Source organism: Arachis duranensis, chromosome 9 (assembly GCF_000817695.3).
Source record: "Arachis duranensis cultivar V14167 chromosome 9, aradu.V14167.gnm2.J7QH, whole genome shotgun sequence".
Lineage (NCBI taxonomy): Eukaryota > Viridiplantae > Streptophyta > Magnoliopsida > Fabales > Fabaceae > Arachis > Arachis duranensis.
In genome coordinates, this window is record NC_029780.3 from 59,098,433 (window position 1) to 59,111,410 (window position 12,978).

Sequence of the window (12,978 nt, forward strand, 5' to 3'; positions counted from 1 at the left end):
CTGGCTCCTCACCGTCGACCTCCATGTCTTCCACTGAACTCGCGACATGAATCGGTGGTGCAAGAAGTGGGTCATCCTGGACAAAGTCTGACGATCCAGATCCACCGCTACCGACGTTGCAACCTCTGCAAAAAACTCCATTAATTGCTCTGCCATGATTCTCCCATGGATGTCAAACATTAGCCGCACATGCTCATCTCCATAGAGCCAAAATAGACGGAACTAAAAGACTTCATTTTTCATCGATGCTAGCAACTGATACCCCACCCTTCCAATTTTTTTTCTCCCACCCCCACCGATGCTAACCAATAACAGACTATTCAATTCAACTAACGAGCTTACTTGTCAGATACGCAACAAAATGAGATTCTCACACTCAAATGTTACCCCATTATCACTATTTCTCATACGGCAATTGAGATATACATTTAAACCAAGAAACAACCACTAGTAGACATTTTGGCTTATTTTCAGAAGGAATAGATAGCAAAGAAGTAGTGAAATGTTTGTAGAGGATACCAATGATTGCACATTTTTTTGTAGCCACTGGAAATTTGTTTTAACGTATCTCGTTTATACTATAAACGTTATAATTACCCACGTATCTCGTCTACAGTGTAAACGAAATAAATTAATACGTATCTCATTTACATTGTAAACGAAATATATGCTGCATTTATTCTCAGCCTTATCTCGTTTACAGTGTAAAGGAGATACGTGTTAACTTATTTCGTTTACATTGTAAATAAGATACGTGATGTGATGTTTTTCGATAAGGATGTTGGAAAATGCATATTTCAGTAATTAATATATTTATTTTAAAAAAAATCCTAGTGAAGTCTTAGGGATTTATTTTGATAGAGAATTTCTGAAATCGTCATGGCGTGTCTGTCCATATTACCAATTTTTGATAGACTCCTATTAATCTAGTTTAATTGGAGATAATTTGGTTTAACTCTATTAATGTCTGTGTTTTTTCAAATTCATCTAAATGACTTACTTGTGATCTTATTTTCAAAAAGGAACAAAGAAGTAATTCATCAGAATTGGAACGCAATGAAATCACACAGTAATTCATTTAAAAAGGAAAAAAAGAAGCAAGACAATCACTTACCTAAAAATTTATATTAATTTTACCACATTATCATGGTTACAAAGTTATAATTCTTTACATTGCCCAAAAAAAAAAACTGATGAAACTACTTTTTTTTAGTTTGAATTGCTAAAAAGAGATGTATAAACAATTGTTTTTTTGATATCTTTTCTCAAAAAAAAGTTTTAATTTTTTTATATAATTTTTTTATTTGTCTTATGCTTATATATTTTTTCCTTTAAATTTAACAAAAATTAAAATTAACCTGATATACTGATATATGAGAACACATGAATAATTATCTTTTTAATAGTCTCTAACATTGTGATTGGGTCACATAATTTCCTAACAGTATTTCATTACATATTTTTTTTTATTTCTTTTCATTTATTTAGAAATTAACTCTTACATACAGATATATACTATAAAAAAAGGATGCTACATTAAGTTGTTCTGTCTGCGTGTTGGACACATTTCGAATACGACACTTATCGACATTTGTCCAGTGTGTCTAATTTTATTCTTAACATGTATTCTTAAAATGAGTTTAAAAATAATTTATATTATTATTTATTAAAACAAAAAGTATTTTAAATATTTTTATATAGTTAAAAAAAGATATTAAAAATAATTAAAAAATTATTATATATTTTAATACCAATAAAATATAAAAAAATCATTGTAATTTATCTAAAAAATACTTTATATTTTATATATATGCCGTGTTCTCGTGTCTTATAAAATTTTAAAATTTGTATCCGCATGTCCCGCGTCGTGTCGTATCCCGTGTCCGTGTCCATGTCAATATCCGTGCATCATACGGCTCTCTGTTTCAACTACTACAATTAAAAAATCTTTTTCAGCTATGAATAATAGAAATAATGACTCAGAAACAAAATGAAAGATGAATTTCTTGCTAATTGTCTTTTAATTACATCGAAAAGAAAATTGCTAAAAAATTTGACACAGATTCTATTATCGATGAATTTTATGATACGAAGAATAGACCATTTCGTTAATAAAAAGTACACACATATTTTTTGCACTTTAAAATATATTTTCTATTGGTATATTTTTGTAAACATATTACATTATATAATTTTTTGCATAATTTTTAATATTATATATATTATTGACCCCATAATAATATTTCTAAATCTATCCCTACCGTATTGTATTGTATTCCGTGTTCGTACATTAAGATATATGAAATTAGTGCCTAAATAAATATCAATTTTTAGCCTGCAAATAAGATTTTCGTACCATTATTATTGATGTTTGAATTTGACCATTACTTTGAAATGCGATTGTGTCTAAATAGTCATTATCAAAATTTCAACATCCCTCACATCAAGAATTAGTTTTTTGAGTTACAACCTGACATGATATTGGAGTTTGTTTATCTTATTGTTGTCAAATAATCTTTATAAAGCCTAAATAACCTGCATTTATCAAGTGTATGTATTACAATACATACATTAATTATATTTCATCTTTATTTTAAATTTTTAAATGTATAAAAATTCAATAAAATTTTATCCTAGAACATAGAATTTTTTTTTCAGTTTTGTATCTATATCTTTATTTAAATAAGTTTGTGCTAGTCAATATATTTATGATTTTATCATTTTACCTTAAAATATTTACCAAATAATGTCTAAAATCTTCACATTTTGTGTTAGTGTTTACTTTTGAGTTATATCTATTAAAAATAAGAGATTAAACTGAAAAATAGATGGTATATTACTGAGTGTGTCCTTAAAAGTACAATACATAGGGGTATATATAAGTACTACATAAGGGTATATATAAGTGCTAGAAGAATCAAAGTAATAAAAACATACAATTCTATAATTAATATACAAATATTCTATATAAATAGAAATGATACTAATTAATCTAAATTAATTCTAATTATTCTCTAACATCCTTCCTCAAACTCAAGTGGATACCATCTTGAGTTTGGATACTAGAGTCCAAAAATGAGTAGAATGATGAGTCTTCGTGAAGATATCAATAGTCTGATCCAAAGTTCCAACAGCGACGAGGCAAATAGCATCAATAAGGAGATGTTGCCAGATAAAGTGACAATCAATATCAATGTGTTGGGTGCGTTCATAAAACACATCATTATGCGCAATTTGAATAGCACTGCGATTGTCACAAAAAAACATCAGTTGCGGATGACTGAGGAGCACCCAAGTCTGCGAGAAGCCAGCGAATCGAGATAACCACAGCAATGGTGTCAGCGAGAGCACGATATTCAGCTTTTGTGCTTGATCAAGCAGTGAACATTTGCTTCTTAGCTCGCCAAGAAATGAGAGCATCGCTAAGAAACAAACAATAACTAGTAGCAGAACAACAATCAGTGGGATCACCCCCCTAATCAACATCTGAGTACGCTTGAAGGGATAAAGATGAATGGAAAAAAAAATAAAGGCCATGAAATAGGGTGCCTTTGATGTAGCGAAGAATGCGAAAAATTGCCACATAATGAGTAGTACGAGGAGCTAACAAGAACTGGCTAAGAACATGAACTGGATAGGCGATGTCTGGTCGGGTTACAGCCAAGTAGACGGACCTCCAACTAACTATTGATAAAGAGTAGGATTATCCAAACTGGTGCCATTCATAGGTGTAAATCGAACATTAGGCTCAAGGGGAGAAAACTCAGTGCGACTATTTGTAATCCCGGTGCGAGCAAGAAGATCTAAAGCATACTTAGTTTGAGAGAGATAGATACCATCATCTGTGGATATGACTTTGAGACCAGAAAAATAACTGAGAGAACCAAGATCTTTCATCTCAAAAGTATAGTGAAGGGAGACTTTGAGATCAGAGATACCATCAACATCATCTCCAGTAATGATCATGTCATCAACATACAAAAGCAGAAGAACAACTCCATGTTCACTTTTACGAATAAAGAGAGAATTCTCATGAGGGCTACAAGTGAAATCCATATTGCATATAGTGGTGCTGAACTTGTCAAATCATTCACGAGGAGCTTGCTTAAGACCATAAAGTGCCTTGCAAAGGAGACAAACTTTGCTAGAAGGACAAGAAATGCATTCTTCACGTCCATCTGACTGAGAGACTATTTTTTGACCGCAAAAATGGCAAGGAGAGCTTGAACAGATGTGAGATAAGCAATAGGAGAAAAAGTCTCTTCATAGTCAATTGTGCCTTATAATGGTCAATAGAACCATCAGAGTGAGTATTTATCTTGTACACCGATTTACTACCCACAACTTTCTGATCAGAAGGAGGATCAACCAAATTCTAACTGTGTGCTTTTTCAAGTGCCTAAATTTTTTTCTACATTGCTTGCTGTCTGTTTGGATTTGTGGAGGATTCTTTGAATGACTTAGGTTCATGTTGATGAAGAATAGTAGAAAAATAATGATAATCAAGAAGATGAGGAGGTAGATTTTTTACCCTATAAGAATGAGTGGAAGCAGGGGACAAGAGCAGGATCATTGTCCGGTTTAGAATCATCAAAAAATGGAAAAAGCAAAAGAGTAGGTGGCTGTAAAGGTTGACTCGAGATAGAACCTGTAGAATCATCACTAGGAAAAAGATCAACATTGGGGTTAGTAAAAAAGGGAGACTGAGTAGGAGGAATAGACTCAAAGGAGGAGAACCGAAAAAATATGTGACAAGATATACAAATACATTTAGAGAGAGGATCCCAACAACGATAATCCTTGTGTTCAGTGCCATAACTAAGGAAACAACACGTGCGAGCCCGAGGTTCAAGTTTACTATGTTCATGAAGTTGAAGAAAGACAACAGACATAACCAAAAACTCGAAGAGAACTGTAATCTGGAGAGGTATGATAAAGACGCTCAAAGGGAGTAATATTACCAAGGATAGAAGAAGGAAGTCTATTGATAATATGAACAGCAGTAAGGATAGCTTCATCCCAAGTACGCTCAGTACACGAAGAAAAAAGAAGCATTGCACAAACAGAGTCAAGAATATGACGGTGCTGGCGTTCAGCTCGTCCATTTTGTTGAGACGTACTAGGGCATAAAAACTCAGACAAAGTACCCTGTTCTACAAGAAAGGTTAAAAGTTTGGAATCATTGTATTTCATAGCATTATCATGTTGAAAAACCTTAATGACCTTGGAAAACTGTGTTTTAATCATAGTGACAAAGTTAATATAAATTTGAGGTAGTTCATGGCGATTAGTCATCAAATAAACCCAAGTAAAGCGTGAATAATCATCAATGAAAACAACAAAGTATTTAGCTCCTCCCATAGAAGCGGTGGGAGCAGAGCTCTAAACATCAAAGTGGATAAGATCAAAAGGAGAGTAAGTAAGAGATGAATTATTATGAAAAGATAAAACAGATTGTTTGGCAGTATGAAAAGAAATACAATCAAAAGACTCATTTTTAACCTGCCCAAAACACCCTGAGACACAAGAGGACGTAATTTTCCTAAGCAGTTGTGGGTAAGACAGAGATGCCATAAGTGAAGGTAGATAGAGAACAAGCAGCATAGAGATTTGGCACAGGAAGAATATGAAAATTCTCGAGTTTAAATAACCTTCTGACCTTAGGTGCAGTTCCGATGATTTGTCCCGTCTGACGATCCTGTACACGACAATCAGCAATGAAAAAATTCACATCAAAACTAAGATCAACAAGTTGACCGACAGAAATAAGATTGAAGTTCAATTTTGGAATATAATAAGTATCAGGGAGATTAAGAGTTGATTGGGAGATAGAACCCTTGTGTGTCGTGTGCAAGAATGAACCATTAGCAGTATTGATAGAAGGTGCATTTGTAGCGGTATACAAAGACGAGAAAAGATGACGTAAAGAAGACATGTGATTAAAGCAACCGGAGTCAAAATACCATTTAGAATTACCTGAAGGAGTCAAAAAAGCAGTAGGTGTATTACCAGAAAGGAAGAGAAGATGCTTAAGAAGAGATGAAATATCAGATAGAGAGACAGAAGACGGGTTAAGAGGAGCAGAGGTGGTAGATTCAATAGTAGCAGCAACAGTAGAAGCAGACACATTCTGAGAGAAGTTGAGATGAGAATGATACTTGAGGTGATCAAGATGTGGTGGGTGAGTAGAACAGCCAGTAATAAAATGTCCCGAGAGTTTGCAGTAATGGCAGAACAATTGTGGATAATTGTAGCCAATGTGATCTTTCTGTTGGCATTTGCGACATTCAACAGAAGGACAGTCTGAGAAGAGGTGCCTAGAACGGTTACAATTTTGACATAATTCATCATTTATGTCTGTGACTGCAAAAACATCTGATTTTTCCATAATAGTAGAGACAAAGATTAAAGAGAAGAGATAAAACTGCAAATTCGAGGCCGAAAACGAGTAAACAGTTGTAGAATAAAAAAGAGCTCACTAAAAAACTTTAGGGAGTGTCCTACTGTCTGCCCCGTCAGCAAGAAAAGGTGACATGTGGCAACTTGTGATAGGAGAAGGGAGACACGTCAGCATTGACACAGATAGGGAGGTGACATGCGGGTCTGAGAGCGGGCCGGGTCGGGTCCGACTCGGGCTAGAGCGGGTTCGTAGGTGTTGATTCTAGGCGTGGATTCATCGGTGCTGGATGGCGTCTGGAGAGAGGAGAATCTGAAATGGACACCGGTCTTCCGGCGGCGCGTGAGGGTGTGTCCGGCGGCGGCAGGCGACGAGTCTGGAGGCATTGAAAACTTAATGACGTGATGAATATGTTGGTGGTAGCAGTGACGAATCAAAGTATTGAAAAAAAGTCAAAAAATGAGGGTAAAGAGCACTTCCAAAAGAGAAAAATAAAGAAATTATGAATGAATTTTCATGAAACAAAAATAAACCTATACTTTTGATACCATATTAAAAATAACAGATTAAATTAAAAACAAGATATTATATTATTTAATGTGTTTCCAAAAATACAAATATAAATAAAAATAATACTAATCATCTAAATAAATTCTAATTATTCTCCAACCATATCTACTCGATTCTAGTAAGGGCTGGTTAGAAAATAATAATGTGGCAAATCATTTCTCATCAAATTAAGTGTCAATTGAATTTGTCACTTCAAGCAAAAATTGATATCTAACTGGTAAGTACCACGCTCCACTCAGAAAGAGTTGCCTTAGTAATTCTAATTCATAATAACAACAAAAAATCACAAAAAGTACGTAGCAACTAACAATCGAAAACATACAATTCTGATATTAATTAATTAATTTTTCTTGTTTATATATTATCATCATATAATTAATTTTTTCTTGTTTATATATTATCATCATATGGTATGTGATTGATCCGGGGGAAGTTGAAGAAAAAGCGCGTGTGCGGAGTGTGTTAGGGAACAGTACTGCGTGGTAGGAAATGATACTAGAAAAACAAAATATTAAAATAAAAAATTGCGAAATAAAAAAAAGGAAAAAGAAAGAAAATAATTTAGGGTTGTGAGTGGGGCATTCGAATCCTATGCAGTAGATGATGGTAATGATGGTGCAATTAACAGCATCCGAATGGCAGGACACGTGAAAACATGCAGAGCCATGGGACCAATTAATTTAAGGATGGGAATCTTCACATGCTACAGAGAGACAGAGTGATATGAGGACACTCGCTCCTCACTCATATAGTCATATCATATACATATAGTACACCCTTCAATTTCATCTTAACTTTTTCCTCAATAAATTCCTAAAACAATAAAACTACATGATTTTTCCAAAACCGGTTTTAGTTATATTTGCGTCTGTATAGTTGTATAAATCGTGATTTAGAACTACAAAAGTGAATGAGCAGTATATGTGCTTATGAAAAACGATTTATTACTATAGTGAACCAAGCAAATAGCAAATTGTGGTTTTGTTCCACAATTTAAGTGCTAATGAACAAAAGATCTTATACACGATTTATTCCAACTAGAATTACAAATCAAATATTGGTTCCGTTTCATAATTTAAGAGCAATCATAAATCACGATTTTGATATATTTGTGCTTGTAAATTATATTGGCAAAATTGAACTAAGGATGGATAGATCTAATTTCTGTAGTGAAAATTTTGCTATTGATCGAAATATTTGATTTCGAAAAATACCATGGTCAAAATACGAGAAATTTTTATCTCGAGAGATGAAATTTGCATCGAGAACTGATTTTCAGATATTGGAAAACAGAAGCTAATCAGTGTACTTAGTCGAAGAATAAATGTTATTTGAAATTAATTTTTGGTGGTTACCTATGTTGTACAAAAAGAACGGAACGGTTGCTTGAAAGTTAGCACGTACGGAAGTTATTCTTAAATTTGATTGGTCAAGGACTTCAATAAAAAGATGAAAGATCGATGAAGAAATGGTTGGAACTTTACTTCAGAAAAACACTCAAGCACACTCATATCCCAACGACTTTCTAAGTTTGTGCTCGAGTTATTTTTCTGTAGGGTTCCTTCTACGTTTTTAATTTCCATTATATTTTTTGTAATTTTATTTTCCTTGCAAGTTTATCTTTTAGGCAACATTTATCTTTTTTGTTTGATTCTACGTTTTAGTACTTTACTTTCAACTTCAAAAGTCCTTTGATCTAATTAAAGGCATTTTACTGTTTCATTTAAATTCAATGCAATTTATTTCAATTTCAGTCAATTTATTTTCGAATTACTTTGTTTATCTTTCAAAAGATCCTTTGATGCACTTTAGAAAACTTGTACTCACAGAGGAGTAGGTTGTGCTCATGGACCATTAGATATCGAACCACTTTCGATTTGCTAAAAATCGATAAAACAAATTGGTAGAGGAAGTCTCTAATGCTAATGTTGAATCATTTGCAACTAACAATGTTGCCGTAAGCGTTCAAGCACTGGTGGAGGTAGTCACACGTGCCAAAAGTGGTACAGTGGAGGAGAATATAACGGTTACTAATCCTCTAAGGGAGAATAGTGGACAAAATCAACATCCACGAATTGTTGTAATGCAACTGTTAGTAATTGTTGGTTGGCCTCCACATGGTCTTCCTCTAGGTTACACCGTAACTGGTTATGTTCCCCCAAGATTTGGAAATTCATCAAGTTTTGGTGTTAACCCAGGGCCTCCAGTGTATTCTGAGTTCTCACGAGATTATCAGATGGGTTCTACATCGAATGCTTCTAATTCGATAGCGGCTTTTCGACAACATGTTAATGAAAGTCATCATGATTTAGTTAATTTATTAACTCAACAGATGACTACGATTTTAAATCCTATAATGGCGGATCATGAGACGAGATTTGAACGTCTCGCTAGGCAAGTAGAGCGAATTGCTCGAGTTGTCAATTATGATAAGGGTGGTAGGTAAAATATGGAAGAAAACTATGAGGGTTTTGAAAACTTGCTTAAAAATGAAAATGATGATGAACTTTTGGGCAGGGAAAATCCTTGAATAGTTTTTCGTGGCCAAAATGCCGATGATGTGTTAGCTTGATTGCGAGCCAATCAAAGTGGTGAACATTATCAGATGATGAGAATTGTGAAGGATGTGTTTAATAGGGTCGGATTTAATGTGAGTTTTATGAATCAACCCTATTTTGTTTCTGCTTTTTCTGTAGTTGTTAAAATGGCAGAAGTGCCTTGAGGGATAAAAAATCCTAAAATAATTACAAAATTTGCTGGAGAAGTTGGTGAATTGACTATTGAGCATATTGCTCGATATTTGGTCGAGATAGGCAATTTAGCCAATGATGAGAATATGAAAATGAAGTTCTTTCCTTCTTCGCTAATGAAGAATGCATTTACTTGGTTTTCAAATCTCAGGCCCAATTCGATGGTGACTTGGACACAGTTGGAGAGTGCTTTCTACTCTCAATTTTATTGAGGAGAATTGAACGTAACAATTACTGACCTGGTGGCTTTAAAATGTGATGATGGAGAAACAATTGATGATTATATGATTCGTTTCAAAAATGCTTAGAGTCGATGTTATATATCTCTTCCAGAGAGTGAAGTAGTAAAGATCGCAACTATGGGGTTAGGGTTTTATATACGTCGAAAATTGCTTAACGTTCATATATCTGATTTGGCCCATTTGGCTGAAAGGGTGCGCCAGGTAGAAATTCTCTGAAAGAAAAAAAGAAGTATAAAATTGAGAGAAATTTGAAAAGTAAATCATTTTCTCGAAAGGAGATAGTGCGATATGTTGCAATGGGGTCCTCGAGTGAGGAATCTGATTTTGAAATAGAAGTCGATTTGGCTTAATTAAAGAAAGGGCCACCTTATATTTGTTCTTTACTTAAGAAAATCTCGAATGTTGATAAATCTAGTGATTCGAAACATAAGAGTGGAAAAAAGTATAGTTTTGATATTTTGAAATTGGATCAAATATTTGATGTGTTGCTTAAAGATAAATAGTTAATCTTGCGAGAGGTGATAGGCAAAATTGTGACTCATACTTTTCACAACTCGAACAATTCCTGGCAACGGCTCCAAAAACTTGGTGCACAATACCATGGTTCACACACATTCTTCACAATTTCGCACAACTAACCAGCAAGTACACTGGGTCGTCCAAGTAATAAACCTTACGTGAGTAAGGGTCGATCCCACGGAGATTGTTGGTATGAAGCAAGCTATGGTCATCTTGTAAATCTCAGTCAGGCGGATTCTAATGGTTATAATGGTTTTCGAATATAGAGATAAGTAAAGCATAAAATAAAGATAGAGATACTTATGTAATTCATTGGTGGAGATTTCAGATAAGCGCATGAAGATACTGTGTTCCTTTTGAATCTTTGCTTTCCTACTGCTTTCATCCAATCATTCTTACTCCTTTCCATGGCAAGCTGTATGTTGGGGGATCACCGTTGTCAATGGCTACCGTCCGTTCTCTCAGTGAAAATGGTCCAGGTGTGCTGTCACCGCATGGCTAATCATCTGTCGGTTCTCGATCATGTAGGAATAGGATTTACTATCCTTTTGCATCTGTCACCACGCCCTATAGTCGCGAGTTTGAAGCTCGTCACAGTCATTCAATCCCTGAATCCTACTTGGAATACCACAGACAAGGTTTAGACTTTCTGGATTCTCAAGAATGCTGCCAATGGATTCTAGCTTATACCACGAAGATTCTGATCAAGGAATCCAAGAGATATTCATTCAAGCTTATTTGCATGTAGAACGAAAGTGGTTGTCAGGAACATGTTCATAAGTAAGAATGGTGATGAGCGTCATATAATCATCACATTTATCAGGTTCTTGGGTGCGAATGGATATCTTAGAATAAGAATAAGCGTGAATTGAATAGGAAAACAATAGTACTTTGCATTAATACTCGAGGTACAGCAGAGCTCCACACCTTAATCTATGGTGTGTAGAAACTCCACCGTTGAAAATACATAAGTGATAAAGGTGTTTATTGGTTCCGGCCCCAGAGAGGGAACCAGGATGACCAAGATGTCTAATACAATAATAAAAAGTTCTACTTATACTAAACTAGTTACTAGGTTTACAAAGATAAGTAAATGATGCAGAAATCCACTTTCGGGGCCCACTTTGGTGTGTTCTTGGGCTGAGCTTGAGCTTTACACGTGCATAGGCTTCTCTTGGGGTTAAACGCCAAGTTGTAACGTGTTTTTGGCGTTTAACTCTGGTTTGGGACGTGTTTCTGGTGTTTTATTCCAGAATGCAGCATGGAGCTGGCGTTGAATGCCAGTGTGTGTCATCTAAACTCGAATAAAGTATGGACTATTATATATTGCTGGAAAGCCCTGGATGTCTACATTCCAACGCAATTGAGAGAGCGCCATTTAAAGTTTTGTAGCTCCAGAAAATCCTCTTCGAGTGCAGGGAGGTCAGAATCCAACAGCATCTGTAGTCCTTTTTTAGCCTTCTATCAGATTTTTGCTCAGGTCCTTCAATTTCAACCAAAAAATACCTGAAATCACAGAAAAACACATAAACTCATAGTGAAGTCCAGAAATGTGAATTTTTCATAAAAACTAATAAAAACATCCCTAAAAGTAGCTAGATCCTACTAAAAACTACCTAAAAATAATGCCAAAAAGCGTATAAATTATCCGCTCATCACAACACCAAACTTAAATTGTTACTTGTCCCCAAGCAAGTGAAAATCAAATAGGATAAAAAGAAGAGAATATACTATAAATCCCAAAATATCAATGAATATTAGTTCTAATTAGATGAGCGGGACTTGTAGCTTTTTGCTTCTGAACAGTTTTGGCATCTCACTTTTTTTCAGTATTACCACCGGATACATAAATGTCACAGACACATGACTGGGTGTAGCTTTTCAGATTGTGAGTCAGCTTTGCTAAAGTCCCCAGTTAGAGGTGTCCAGGGTTCTTAAGCACACTCTTTTTGCTCTGGATCATGACTTTAACCACTCAGTCTCAAGCTTTTCACTTGGACCTGCATGCCACAAGCACATGGTTAGGGACAGCTTGATTCTGCCGCTTAGGCCAGGATTTTATTCCTTTAGGGCCTCCTATCCATTGATGCTCAAAGCCTTGGATCCTTTTTATCCTTGCCTTTTGGTTTTAAGGGCCATTGGCTTTTTCTGCTTTCTTTTTCTCTTTCTTTCTCTTGTTTTTGCAAGCTTTGTTATTCATTGCTTTTTCTTGCTTCAAGAATCAATTTTATAATTTTTCAGATCATCAATAATATTTCTCTTTTTCATCATTCTTTCAAGAGCCAACAATTTTAACATTCATAAACAATAAGATAAAAAATATGCACTGTTCAAGCATTCATTTAGAAAACAAAAAGTATTGTCACCACATTAATATAATTAAACTAATTTCAAGGATGAATTCAAAACTCATGTACTTCTTGTTCTTTTGTATTAAAAACATTTTTTATTTAAGAAAGGTGAGGGATTCATGGAATTATTCATATCTTTAAGACATAGA